This window comes from Galeopterus variegatus, unplaced genomic scaffold (assembly GCF_000696425.1).
Source record: "Galeopterus variegatus unplaced genomic scaffold, G_variegatus-3.0.2 Scaffold2712, whole genome shotgun sequence".
Lineage (NCBI taxonomy): Eukaryota > Metazoa > Chordata > Mammalia > Dermoptera > Cynocephalidae > Galeopterus > Galeopterus variegatus.
The window spans coordinates 89,658-105,061 of NW_007728823.1; positions in this window are offsets into that span (position 1 = coordinate 89,658).

Consider the following 15,404-nt stretch of genomic DNA (forward strand, 5'->3'; position numbering starts at 1 on the left):
ATCTCAATGTGGTTTTGATTTGCATTTCCCTGATGCTTAGTGATGTTGAGCATTTTTTCACGTATCTGTTGGCCTTTATATATTTTCCTTTGAGAAATGTCTATTCAGCTCCTTTGCCCATTTTTTAATCAGATTATGTATTCTGGATATTAAGGATGGGAGGAATTTAATCTCCTTTATGGTAGCACTCTCTCTTTTCATTATTTTCGCCTACTCTTGTCAGAGAGTCCCAATACCCACTAGGACCAGCAAGGTACCCACTGCCCCAGTCTTCCATCTATATTAAGGTTGTCAGTTCCTAGGAGTTCTGATGACACTGCCCAGCCTATGGTCCCTGTTCAAGTAGCCATGTTTTGTCCCACAAGTGCCTTCCCCACCCAACCCCTGGCTATAGTTTATGGAGTCAGAGGTTGAATTCCTAAAGAACCAATCAGAAGTCTGGTCAGCAACCTATACAAAACATTTTCTCTCTCCAAAATTTGAACTAAGAAACATGAAAAAGATTGTTCCATTATTAGTAGGAGCCAAAACTGAAAAGATGCCTTACTGTAGAGGTGGGGTCAAGGCACACCGAATCCATGTGCAATCCACATAGTTATGAGAGAGGAGAAACTATGAGTAAGGAATAGAGGAGTTAGTGACAAGGCTGAGATAGAACAATCATGTAGAGGGAGGCAAAGAGGCCTTATAGGAGAATCCATGCAGCCCATGATGGTGAGGAACCTGATCCCCAGATCCTGGGGTGTTTCCCATTCCAACTGAGGTCCAGATATCTGTAGTCTTATCTATTTTCTTCTGCATTAGGCCTCTGCTACCTGTAGTCAAGAGCCCTATTACACACACACACACACACACACACACACACACTCCTACCATAACTTCTACATTTTGGTCTTTTTACATCCATATGCTCACAAATGTAAATACTTCTAAATACATATATTCACTCCTGATTGGAGAGATGTGCACATGGGGCCAATTTCTGTTACAGTAATATTATTACATCAGCTTTAGTGTCAGCATGAATCCAATCTTAACACATAACCTACTGCAATAACACCTTCTTGATCAAGCACATAAGGCACAGCAGAGTAGATTTTTTAAAGAACTTAAATTTTTAAATAAAATTTTAAAAATTAGTGAGCTCATGTGCACTTACGATGTATGTTGTTTATGAAATTCACATGATATCTCAAGCAAAAAAACAAAAATTAAAAAAAAATAATGAACTCAGAGATGCCTACAACTCTTAGAAATATCAAAATAATACCTTATATTTGTCCCATATTTTAAACTTTTCTAGGCATTTCACATTCAGTGAACTAACCATTTTAGATTGGTTGCATTGCTGAGGTAATCCTTTTTTTTAGAACAAAGTAATGACAAAGTGCTAGATATGTTAATGGTGGATTCTGCACCAAAACCTCCATCTCCACCAGTTCCTAATATAGTAGCAGCATTTTAATTATCCTGCCCTGGATCATCCTACTATTAATGCAAATATTGCAGATATTGACAAATACATTAAACTAACTACTCTTGAGATGCATTTCCTTTCCTAGAGATTGGATAGATGTCATGACATTCAGTCTACTGATTTATGCTTAGTACATGCTGAATCACAGACTTTTTTGTCTAAGGGGTGTGTGTGAAACCACCTCTCACCCAGCTGATACATGGCTTTATGGTTCCTGCTGTAAATATTCTGTGTCCTGGACACGGATGACCAATGACAACCTCAGCACTTCACAGCAAATTCCTAACTCCTGCTGTCACCATTGGAACCATTATTCTCCCTAGAGCTACTATTCTTCAGTGTTCTTTAGCTTTTATTGATTATGGTGGAGATAAATGGGTTCATGCATACATTGAGCTCCTCAGATGAGAGATTCCTGGGTATCTCATGACCATGAAAAACAAGAAATAAATCATTGTCAAGAAGAAGAGAGGAGATTTCAAATGCTGCTGGTTTTTATTTCTAAAACTTTATAAAATTGTGTTTATTTTGAATGGGTTTCTGAACACAGGGCATCAATATAAAGACTGTGATGCATTTTCCCACCATTGAAAAACAAGAAATAAATCATTGTCAAGAAGAAGAGAGGAGATTTCAAATGCTGCTGGTTTCTATTTCTAAAACTTTATAAAATTGTGTTTATTTTGAATGGGTTTCTGAACACAGGGCATCAATATAAAGACTGTGATGCATTTTCCCACCAGGGCTTTCTGTTAAAACCAGGCCTAAAGTAATAGTACTGTTTGGATTTAGATCTGGTTTATGTTCCCCCAAGAATTTCCCCACCCAGTTTCTCATTCGACTCTCCCAAAGACTTTGAAAGTAACACAAGTACCATCCTCAGTTTATAGATGAGAAAACCAAGGACTAAGAGATTCCGTATCTTGTCCAGAGTCACATAGCTGGCTAGTGACAGACAAGAACAAGATCCCAGACATCAGGACTCCCATTGAACGCATAAGTGGTATTGGCTTTTTCCAACCACATAACAAATTACTTCTAACCATAATGACAGAGAGACCTTAAAAAAATAATAAGAATTAAAATCCAAGGCTAACCTAGGATCAGAACAACCAGCCAGCAGCACCACAGTCTATGGCTATAGCAGCAACGTACTATTCCAGATGAGCTCTGATTTCCAGAATTGTCCTCAGCAGTGTCCCAAGGAAGGAAGCCAGATGCTGCCCATCATGTGCTTGGACAGAGTCAGTTTAGCCTCAAACATTTCTTCTGCTCCATGCTTGAAAGAGGAAATGATTAAACTTTGAGGCCCTGTGGAGACATTATCCTAATACCCTATAAACATTTGCTATTGATATCCTCATTAGATAAAACACTGCAAAGGCTTTTAGGGTTTAGAGGGGGACATCACATTGTAGTAATGATGACACAAACTGAGGAACAGGAGCATTTCTGATTGTTCATCTCAATCCACAGTCAGGAAAAGCAGCAGCCAGTACCAATTTATAGAAATGGGTTTAAATTCCTAAGTGACAATCCAACTACTTAGAGCCAAAACAAATGAACTCTGTGTGTGCACACAGATAAGCACAGTGCTGTGAACTTTATGTCTATGCGTGTATGCATCCAGTGAATTAAAAGGATAGCTTACATCGGTTTTAGCTCTTTGGCTAATGTTCATGATGTAATGAGAAAGTTAACAGCAAGTTCATGTTTAACCAGCAGTTATCAATGGCATGTAGACATTCTTCAGAATAGATTGTTTTAACACCCCTTCAGATAAAGGCAAATAAAATCTAGTTCTAGATTTTATGTACTACTGTAAGATAACCCTTGTCAAGTGCGGCATACAGATTCTTGTTTCAGAATCAACTCGTATGGCTGTTAAAATTTTGGGTTATTGGGCCCCAGCCCAGACCTAATGAATGAGAATCATGGGTCCTAGGAATTTGCCATTTTAACAGGCACCCAAGGGATTCTTATGCATCCAGGCCTAAGGAAGAGCTGAGAAAAGAGAGAAAAGGCTAGAACGAGGGTGAGAGACACAGAGAATCACAGAAAGCTAAGATCAAGACCAAGAGAGAGAGGTCCAGGCTTTACCCCTGTACCCCTTCTCCAGCTGCCTCTAACAACCTCTGCCCCCTGTAAGCTCAAGATCAGCCCCACAAGGGCCAGACTTGCTGAGCGTACAGAAGCCCCTGCTCCACCATCAAGTGAGGCCCAGGGATGGTCTGGCTCTCAAGCACCTGGTCTCTCACTTGGAGGTGATGATTTTTAGCTCCTGCACACCTGCTTGACAACCCACACTCCTGGGAGTGGCCTGTGTATGGAGCCCACAAGTCCAAGTTCCTCTTCAACCTCAGCTTTCCCACAGGGAAGCTCTGACCTTCTGTCCTGACTTCCTGCTAGCCTCCCCTCTGACTGGACTCCCTGTTTGGAGTCCCCTGTATCATCCTTTGCCAGCCACTTCATAGATCATGGGAAAGACATCAGTTGTTGTGTGTGGGTATTATTCTGTGGATACTATGACCATTATTATAGCAGAGCTTACCACTCACCTACAAGCTAAGTCACTGTTGGCTTTAACTATTTGGAGATGTTACCAACTGGCTTTTAAACTGGAATCCTGAACCCTCAGTGGACTGCAAACAAAGTGGTCAAGTGGCTGTGATATATATTGGAGGCAGGTGTTAGTTGTCACCTCCAAGTCAGAAGAGAAACAAGGATCTGAGAATGAGGAGCTCACAGCCTGGAACGCTGTGCCAATCCTACCCCACCCCGACACACACACACACACACACAGAACAAGAGTGTTAATTATCAGGAAGGATCAAGGGACAGGGCGTGAAAGCCTTGAGTGCAAACTACTTGGGGCAGAATCAGAAATCTAAAGTATGTAAACCAAATCTTTTTATCCCTCTGTTTTTATGTCCTATTTGTTCTCTAATATTTAGCACTGCTTGACAATCACAGCTGTTTCAGCTGTGCTAAGAGAATCAAGAGAAAGGATTTTTACTCTCTTAGGAAAGATGCCTTTCCACAGAATGTCCACTTAGGTCATATGTGAGTACAACTTCAAAGCTGAGATTTGAGTATATCCATGTCTGGGATGGGGCAATTTAAAGTCAGGAGATGGTGGGGAGGAGGTTATACTCCTAAGGCAAACAGGATGGTGCTAGCAAAAACTGAACTATAAGAACCCAAAAGAAAAGGTGAAACACATCCAGCAGGATTTGAGTTTCTTACTACAATTACCTTTCCATCACCTTGAGAAAATTATTTTTTTCACTGCTTAATAAAAGGGGACAAAGAGGCAGGGAGCCAGGGTGAGAAGAGATGTAAATCCACTGGTTTTGCTACTAAATCCCCTTATACCCTGATTAGAAAAGAGAAAGAGAAAAGTTTATTGAGGACTAATGAGGTGTCAGGTATTCTTCCAAACCTTTGCATACATCACATGTAATATACACAAGACAACCTTGGGAGTTGGTATTATTATATGCATTTCACAGATAAGAATATTGAGCCTCACAGAGATTTATGCAAAAATATCTTTAAGTGCAAACATCTAGTAAGTGGCAAAATCGAAATTCAATTTCAGGTCTATCTGATTCCCAAATGTTTTCACCATCAACTATGCTATATGGCTTTTACCAGACACATACTTAACCCAGAGAATCAACAAGAATCACCACTGCTTACATCATGTATAAAGTAAAACTTCAAAGTCAAACATTGCCACTCCTGCACCCATAAATCAGATCTTTTAGACACTGATACTAGCCAGGATAAGCAATGGTCAAAATGCCTTGGGGCTGGCTGGTTAACTCAGTTGGTTAGAGTGTGGTGTTATAACACCAAGGTCAAGGATTCAGACCCCCATACTGGCCACCCACAAAAAAACAAAACAAAAACAAAAACAAAAAAGTCTTAGATCCTATGGCCTGAAGTGCTGACTCCTGCTGCCCTGGTCAGCTTTCCCTGTGTTTACCAGCACCTGATACTAACGCACCCACCACTACCACTGATCATCCGATCATTCCATCACACTAAGAAGCCAGAAATGGGCAGTTTATGACACGTAAGATGGTTTCACTCATAATAGAACTTGAAACTCCTCCATGAATTCAAGCCCACATATATGATCACATTCTCCAACTCCTCTAAAACTAAGACTAATCGAAAATTTGCTTTTTCAAAGCCTGAATACTAGGCTGGTCAACATTATTCTAAAAAAGAGAGCCAATGGTATGCCTCTGGGTTTTCTCTGGCAGCATGTTTTCCTAAATCGTCAGCCAAGGCCATACACAAGTAAAGAAGCAAAAGATGTGTTTGACCCATCTGAACTCCCATCAGCATGCTCCACAGTGAAGCCCTCTTCTACAGGACAATCTACAGAATAATTCATGTTTCCTTCCTTCAAACCTAAAGAGCGATTTCTTTTTTTTTTTTTTTTCCTTTTTTTGTCTTTTTTACTGACCGGTAACAGGATCGCAGCCCTCGGCGCTGCGCCCGCACCATCCTCAGCCAGTGAGCGGGAACCGGTCTCCACATGGGATCCGAACCCTCGGCGGGAGCACCGCCACACTCCCAAGCAGCGCACTCTCCAGTGCGCCACCGGGCCGGCCCTGCAATTTCTTGATTTGACTAAAAAGGTGTGTTTGATCAACTTTGCTGCACACTTGCAAGAACTGTCTAGATGCCCACTAATCCAGGTGCTAAGCAATCAATGTCACTATCTGAGAGACAAGAGAGGAAATTCTACACTCAAGCCATGATGCAGACTCTTCCCAGGCTGAGATCCTTGCTCTAAGCAAACTGCCAGGAGACTATGGACTTGATGATAGCATGATGCTCCAAAACATCGGAGACTCTGCTATGCTATTTGCCATGACTTTTTGCTGCTTCCAACCAGAGACAGCAGTAACTAGCTTTTTCGGATAGATTAAGTTTCTCATGAATTTGAATTGGAGATAGAGAATTGAGCATGGTAGTTGTACAGGACTATATTCCAGTGAGCATGTGAATCCTATTAATAACCAGAGTCCATGAACTCTGGATGTGAGCAATTTGCAACTTCATTGAGCCTCCAGTTCTTGAACAACATCTCAATCTCCATAAGCTCCAGCAGTGTGACTATCCAGTTTTTAGAGAGATTCATGTTTTCCATATTCTCCCACGAATGCTTCTTGCATTAAAAACCCCTATTACTGAGGTAAACCAAAGGATTTTGGAAAAAACTGTATATTATGTCTTCCTATTGGGAAATTTACAAAGCCTAATAGTATATTAAAGTCGCTATAAGTCCTGCAAAATAAAAAGAAAAGAAAAATAAAGACACACTTTTTACCTTTAACTCAACATTCCCCAAAGATATTTGTTCATAAACCTCCCCTGTCTTTCTCAGAATAACTATTAGTATCTTGGGAAACTAATAGAAATTCCTCTTAAAGTGATGAGCACTTTTACAGATAATATTGGCCTGGCACTTGTAGATGGAGACATCGATTTTAAAGAAAGCTTCTGGTGTAACGTGGAGATAAAAAGGGACCCTTTGTACTGGAGAGATCTGGACAGGCCAAGGCAGGAAAAGGAAAGCGCATGAGCAGACACAAAGAGGCAGAGATGAGCACCACAAAGGGACAGGAGCCAGGAGAGAGGAAGGGGCAACCTCAGGACTGGCTGCAGAAGAAAAGCTGTGTCCACACCCTGCCATTAGTGCTACCATTATGTCCTTCACTCATCAAACATAGTCTTTTAAAACATCTATGGCAGCCCTTGACTGGTTTAATCTGTATTCATGTGCCTATTATTATTTAAATTCACTGGGGATAATCTTAAACTGACTGTCTGATCTTTTTTCAAGAGCCTTCATCAATAACAACCCAAAGGATGTTGAAAATAATCCTCCGTGTAGAATAAACTAAGTCAAAATTACTGTGAGGAGTAAATGACTCTAACAGAGATGTAATGTCAGTGCCATCATTATAAAAGATTTGTTGCCAAATGCTATCTCAATTCAAAAGTATCCTCGGATTGTAGCCTGGTCTTTGCCAGAGGGTCTAGGGAGAAAATAAACAAGTGAGACCTGGATTTTGGTCTTACTTGGACACTGGCCTGCCTGTGCTGTAGGAAAGACGTGGATAGACTGTCTTCATGTCTTATCAGATGTTTGCCACCTGCATAAATTTGACTTTTTCTTCTATTTTATTCTTGTTCTACATTCTAGAAAATGTGTTAATTTTTTTTAAAAATGAATAAGATTTCTGCAACTGCATTCTAGAAGGCACTGAGGCCCTACACGGGTGAGAGAAGCCCTACCCCTCCTCCAAGCCAGCTCTGTTCTATAAGCCCAGCCGCTTTCTCCAGCTCAACTAAGCCCTTGCCCCTGAAATGATCTCCTTTCAAGAACATTTAGTCCAGGAGCAAGAGGCTAATGTAGAGAGGTGAGAACAGCACAGGGACTACAGGCACCCACGGCCTCCATCAGGGGGCAGAGATTGTACTTAGGCTGGGAATGGCTTCCCACCAGGACACTGCAGACATTTTTCCCTCCTCAGGCTCCTGGGCCCCCAAAATAGAGCAGCTAGTCTTAGCTACCAGCATGGCAACATCTGTCTGAGAGGCACAGCAGAGCAGTGCAGAGAACAAATCTTGGAAGAGAACTTAGAAATCATGCATTTCATTCCGCTAAATGTGCAGAATGGAAAACTAAGGCCCAGAGATGGTCAGCAATTTGTCCAAAGTCACATGAGCTAATTAGAGCCAGAGGCAGAGTTTTGCCTACAGCCAAGATTTCCCACCCACCTAGCTCAAAATCCCAGCTTAATTGCCATGCTCAGTTTCACTCCCTAATTTGGTCCCAAATTGTCACTTAAAATGAAAGCATTCTCCCTGCTCTAGTAAAGGCCCACTGGATGATTAGTTTGACATCTCTCAGTGAGACCAAGGGCCTCCACCTGGCAGGGCTTGACAAGCTGCCACAGTGACTGGTGTGGCAGCAGGTAACAGAGGATATTAACTAGAGCAGAGAGAAAAGTAGCAAGGACTCCAACTAAAAGCTCCTGCTGGGGGCTGAGATTCTGCTGAGAATCTATATACTGGTGATGAAGAGTCCTGCACAAGAGGGCAGTGACTCACTGGAGCACAGTCCCCTGAGAGTCCCACAACAAGGGGGACAGCACACATCCATTCATTCACTCATGAATACATTCATTCACTGCTGAGTAATGGGAACTGTGTTGGGGGCCAGTAAATCCAAGAAGGGAGATGGAAAGGAAGAGAGGGATGCAGAGGAAGGGGAGGCTACTAAACCTGAAACCAATTCAAAATCAAGGAGCGTCCAGGGGACAGGAGTGCCAACACAGATGCAACAGCTCAGATGGCCTCTGTGTTTGGAAATCCCCAGCAAGAAGGGGAGGGTGATGGAGTAACAACTAGTCAGCAAGTCACAAAGGGCTTCCTTCTCCACATCCTCACCTCTCACTTACTTGTCCCAAAGCCATCAGAGGAGCCTAACAGGTTACATGCAAGAACCAGCAAAGACACGAGTTGTTCTTAGTATTTGCCTAACATTCTATCTTGGCTGGAGTTAATAAGCCCTCAAAGCAAGACTTACTTCCTCCTGTGGAGTGAACAAACCCGAATTGCAGATATTTGTATATAAAAGGCCCTACCGGTGGTGGGGGAGGGGCTTGGCTGGAGTTAATAAGCCCTCAAAGCAAGACTTACTTCCTCCTGTGGAGTGAACAAACCTGAATTGCAGATATTTGTATATAAAAGGCCCTACCGGTGGTGGGGGAGGGAAGGATTTTATTTAATAATATGAGGAGTCACTGCTCTCTAGCAATTGGGGTGGAACCCAGGAATCAGGATTTTTTATAGCTCCCTAGATGATTCCCAGGTGTAGCCAGGGTTAAGAATCACTCCTACAAGGTCGAGGGTTCAGATCCCCATGCTAGCCAGCTGCCAAGAAAAAAAATCATTACCCCATGCTAGCTAGCTGCCAAGAAAAAAAAAAATCATTACCTAGACTCCTACTTCTTTTTTTTTTTTTTTTTTGACCGTAAGAGGATCACGACTCTCGACATGGTGTTGTCTGCACCACACTCGGCCAGAGAGTGCACCAGCCATCCCTATATAGGATCCGAACCCGTGGCCTTGGCACTCCCAGCGCCGCACTCTCCCAACTGAGCCACAGGGCTGGGGCTGGCTCTACACTCCTACTTCTGCATAGTAGAGACTTTGCCAAAGCTACATTCTTAACCTGAACGGTCCTCAATTTAGCTTTCCTCAAGGATTTTACTCCTAGAAAAATTCCTAGAGAAGCTGCCTGTCTATTCCATGATCCTCCCTTCCCCAGTACCCCAAACCTCTCCTCCAGGACTTTATCAAAGCCTGTCCTCAGAAGAGGCTCCATTGTAGGTCATATGCATAGTAGCATGAATTAGAAGCAGTTGTTTCTTCAGCCATGAGTCGTGTTGGGCCTGGGGTCTCACTACACAATCTACAGAAGGGCTTTTGAGGCTTCACAGATTCAAATCCATCAAGTCGGGGCCCTTCCATTTCGTCTCAGAAGTTACTCCCAGGAAGTAACTACCAAGAACCCAACACATTGTCGGTTTCTGGATGTTTCTGTCCTGGACAGATAAGGCAAGGGTTTTGAACTATTAGTTCCACCCTACAGTAGGCATTCTCAGGATGGGAGAGCCTGTACCTTTTTAGCTTAGAGTATGATGTTAAGGCAGCTAAAACAAGAGCTTGACCTTGAGGAAACCAATTGCTGATGCCAAAGAGCAACATCTCTGACCACATTCACGTATTCAAAGCTGATACATATGAGTTCAGCACTTTTCATCAGTATCTCATTTGTCCTTGCTGCAACCCTAGGAGGTGAATGCTAATATCAAGCACATGTTATGGATGAAGAAATGAATACTTGCAAAGGTTATTTAAATTATTAAAATACAAATAAATCACAGATAGAAATAAAATGTGAACCCAGGTCAGACTGATGCCAACACCTTTTACGGCCCTGGCAGTACATCTTCCTATCTTCAACCAAACACTGCCCCACAGTGCCAGCCACAGAATGACCCACAGTCCCCATCAGCCTTCATGCTACTGATATGAGCTGTGGGTCCTAATGGAATCTGAGTTGGACAAAGTGACCAGACCACTATAACCATTCCCCTTGCAGGGAAAACAACTGAAAGAATAATCTTGCTTATGTTATCAGTCAAGGTCCTGGCAAAAAACAATCCTACTCAGAGGTTTCAAATGAAGAGGGTTTAATGAAGGGACTGCCCTCAGAGGAAGGGCAGGGTTGGGAAAGAACAAGGAGTGTTGAGCTCCCAGGACTAATCACAGGAGGAAGTGATTCCCACCCTGAAGCCTGAAGGGGCATGGGGGGAAGTAGTATGATTATAGCCTGGTGAAGGGGGAGCCACCCTGCAGGAGCTGTGCTCACCAGGGATGCAACCATGTCCAGACTCCCAGTTCCTGCTGGTGCCTCCGCCAAGTCAGGCCCAACCAGAGGACAGTCAGCCAAGAAGCCTGGGTCAGGCAGCCCATAAAAGCCAGCCTCCTGGGACACAGGACACAGCAGGGCAGGGGGGATGAATGAGTCTGGGGTGGGGGTCAAGTGGAGAATGATGTGCATAAAGACAAAATGTAGTTTCACTGGAATGGTTATGAACACTGTAAGGTATTTTTTTTTAACAAAAGGATTTCCTTAAGTAAATTTCCTAATAACAATTATCTGTGGTTTAAGGTGTTCGCTGTTTGCCTAGCACTGTTCCAGGTGCTTCATAGATGTAGCAGGTATGAATCTCAGTCCAGGCTCAAAGGTACAAGAAATACTGCACCTTATTTTCTACAAACTATCTTAATTTTTCTTTTGAGCTTCCTTCTTACCAGCCTGGCAGGACACTTCACCTTAAGCATCTTTGGGGTTTTGCCAATCCAAGAGGTTGTGTACAACAGTGCCAGGGTATAAGGACACTCTAGCCTGGGTCATGTGTGCACAGGAACATCCACTGTCCCTGCTGGCTTGGCCTTACAGATCCAGTGGCTCACTCCATCTTCAAAGGCACACCAAACAGGGCCTGGGCCACTTTGCCAAGGCAGGGATTCCCCCCAGAACCACAGGTACCTGCAGCCCAGAGACATGCAGAACCTCTTAAGGAAGCTGGAGAATCTCCTTTTAGTCCAAGGAAAGCTCCTCCCTTCCTCTTGCTTTTTCTAACTGCTCTGTTTTGTCCACAATTCTCTCTTCCACCTCCTCTGGAAAACCTCTATATTCTCTGATAGGCTTGGGCTTTTAAAAACAGAAGCTGGAGAATCTTAGGGCCTACTTAGGCTTCTTTTCCCACCACAGAGCTCTTGGGCATTGCATTGTGCTTCAGTGGGTAGGAGGCAGGGAGGCAGAAGGAGAAATTTAAGTAGGAAAAGACGTCAATTGATAGCTCAAAATATAATCCAGATGCACATTGGGCATTGCATTGTGCTTCAGTGGGTAGGAGGCAGGGAGGCAGAAGGAGAAATTTAAGTAGAAAAAGACGTCAATTGATAGCTCAAAATATAATCCAGATGCACACATATTTCTTTAAGCTTTAAGACAATGTATTAATCATGTTGTTGTTGTTGTTGTTGTTTAATTTATTTTATGATGGTTTGACACCTAGGGACTTTACTAATCCTGAGAGACTGCCTCTCCCAGGGCTAGTTAATTCCTAGAGATAGTAAGTAACTTGCCTAGGAGCACACCTTTAATATGCAAACCAACCAATCCATAGCCCATACACTGAACAGCTCTTCTCTGTGGCTTTTATGCTCCCAGAGGCAGTATTCCCTTTCCATAATTATCCCAAGGCCAGGCATCAGATAACCAGCGACATCCTCTACACCCTGGAACCCGCTACAATTATTCGAACTAGGCAATACCAAACCTGGTCAACCTGTTCCCTTGATTTGCCTGGCACTGGCCCAAACCTTCCCCTCACCCTCCTGCCTCCTGACCCACCCTGGTGCTTCCTCATGTGGCCCTGAGTGGTCTGTCGTACCTCCTATTTCCAGGAATCTGTTGAATATAAACTTCTTCCTTCATGACAATCATTTCCGTATCTGTGTGTCTTCCCATAGCAGATTAAAACAAATCCTCAACATATGCTCATTTTTACCATTGAGGCTCAAAGCAGTTCAGTTCATTGCCCAAGGCTACACAGCAGGCAAGGTGCTGTAAATCCTTGTCCTTTTGCCTCGAAAGCCTACCCCTCCAGAGATGGCAAACAGATTTTACTTCATAGCCAGCTCTGACTGGCTGGCATGGCTATCTAGAAGCTGTGTTGAGAACGATTCTGACGCCATAACAAACTCATTGAGAAACAGTACCATTATTGGTTGGCAAGGACTTCTGTGAGAGAAGAGGCATATGTATTTTGCATCTGTTTACTAAAACTTAAGCCATGTCTTATATATAAAGTAATAAATTGAAAAAATTGGTTTGAATTTGTGCAATGTATCAACAAAGCCATAAAGAGAATCTCTCAGGAGGATCTCCCAAGAATTAAGCCACCGAGGGAGGAAAGAGGCAGTAGTGGAGGAAGAGAAGGAGCTTATGCTCACATGGGATCCCCCACCCAGAGCAGGGCAGGAGGGTGAAGGTAGAAATAATGCCCAGGCCCCTTCACAGCCCACCCTCTCATTTTAGAGCAGGTTGTTCTTTTGAGTCAGCTCTTCTTTGTTCTTTTGATACTTATTTTAATCCTTATTTCAATATCATGTTTCTTTTATTCAAAAGGTAGAAGGTAGCTCCTGTGCTTGCCTCATATACTTCCTGCTAGGGATGACCCTAGAAATTAACTTGTAGAACCCACAATTTCTCTGCCTCCTCACTTTACCCACCCCACCCCCACAACCACTTACCCCAAGGAAATCAAGTCAGCAAAGCATGGATTATTTCATTACATTTTTTTCTTGCATTCTCCTTTAAGCAACTCTTAATGTCCTTCCTTTTAGCACTGTAGGTTTGTTGCTTTATGTTGATTTATGTGGAACTAGGGATCTTTGTTAGTTTAATTAAGAAAAAATTACACTGCTGTATATGCTTGTCAACTTAATTTTCAGATTTGCCTTATATTTTACATTGTAAACTTTGGGGACAATTTATTCTGTCTTTAATCAACACTTGAAGGTTTTGTTTGGGGGTTTACATTGTAAACTTTGGGGACAATTTATTCTGTCTTTAATCAACACTTGAAGGTTTTGTTGTTTGGGGTTTTTTTTTATTTTTTTGCTCATTTCCTTCCAAGCCCAGTATGGACAAAAATGCTTCACATTTTTCCCCTGTTTCACAACATGTAACATCATGTTTATATTCATTCTTTTGCTTTGAAAAAAAAGGCAGAGCATTTGTGTTTTATTAGAAGAAGCACTTTGAGCATAATAAAAACTAGTTCACAGAGTACTGAGCAAAGAGTCAAATGACATGGAGTTAATGCTGACTCCACCAATTTTCTGGATGGCTTTAAACACTCACTTACCTTCTTTTACCTGTAAAGTGGGAGTATCTGAACTTCACAGGATAGATGTGAAGCCCAAGTTCACTTTGGGTTTTTTTTGGGGGGGGGCGGGGGGTTGTTTGTTTCTTGTTTTCATTTTAACTTATCAATATACATTGTAGTTGATTTTCATGACCCTTTACCCATTCCTCTTCCCTTCTCCCTCTCTCCCATCCCCCCCTACATCATATCTGTTCACTTAACAAGTTCAAGGAATTGTTGCAATTGTTCTTTCTTCTTCCTCCACCACCCTTTGTTTGTGTGTTTATTTACTTATTTATTTTTAGCTCCCACAAATAAGTGAGAAAATGTGGTAGTTCTCTTTCTGTGCCTGACTTGTTTCACTTAATATAATTTTCTCTAAGTACATCCATGTTGTTGCAAATGGCAGTATTTCATTCTTTTTTATAGCAGAGTAGTATTCCATTGTGTAGATGTACCACAGTTCCCTTACCCACTCATCTGATGATGAATATTTGGGCTGGTTCCAACTCTTGGCTATTGTAAATAGTGCTGCAATAAACATGGGAGTACAAGTATCCATTTGGCATGATGATTTCCATTCCTCTGGGTATATTCCCAATAGTGGAATAGCTGGGTCATATGGTAGCTCTATCTGTAATTGTTTGAGGAACCTCCATACCATTTTCCATAAATGCTGCACCACTTGCAGTCCCACCAACAGTGTATGAGAGTTCCTTTTTCTCCACAACCTCTCCAGCACTTATCATTCTCAGTCTTTTGGGCATTAGCCATCCTGACTGGAGTGAGATGGTATCTCAAAGTGGTCTTGATTTGCATTTCCTGGATGCTGAGTGATGTTGAGCATTTTTTCATGTGTCTCTTGGCCATTTGTATATCTTCCTTTGAGAAATGCCTATTCAGCTTCTTTCCCCAGTTTTTAATTGGGCTATTTGGTTTTTTGCTGTAAAGTTGTTTGAGTTGCTTGTATATTCTGGATATTAATCCTTTGTCACATGTGTATTTTGCAAATATTTTCTCCCACTCTGTTGGTTGTCTTTTCACTCCGTTGATTGTTTCTTTTGCTGTGCAGAAGCTTTTAAGTTTGATATAATCCTATTTGTTTATTTTTCCTTCAGTTGCCTGTGCTTTGGGGATTGTATTCATGAAGTCTGTACCCACTCCTACTTTCTGGAGCATTTCCCCTATGTTTTCTTTAAGGAGTTTTATTGTTTCAGGATGTATATTTAAATCTGTAATCCATTTTGAGTTGATTTTTGTATATGGTGAGAGGTATGAGTCTAGTTTCATTCTCCTACTTGTGAATATACAGTTTCCCCCACATCATTTGTTGAAGAGGCAGTCTCTTCCCCAGTGTGTAGACTTGCTGCCTTTGTCAAAGATCA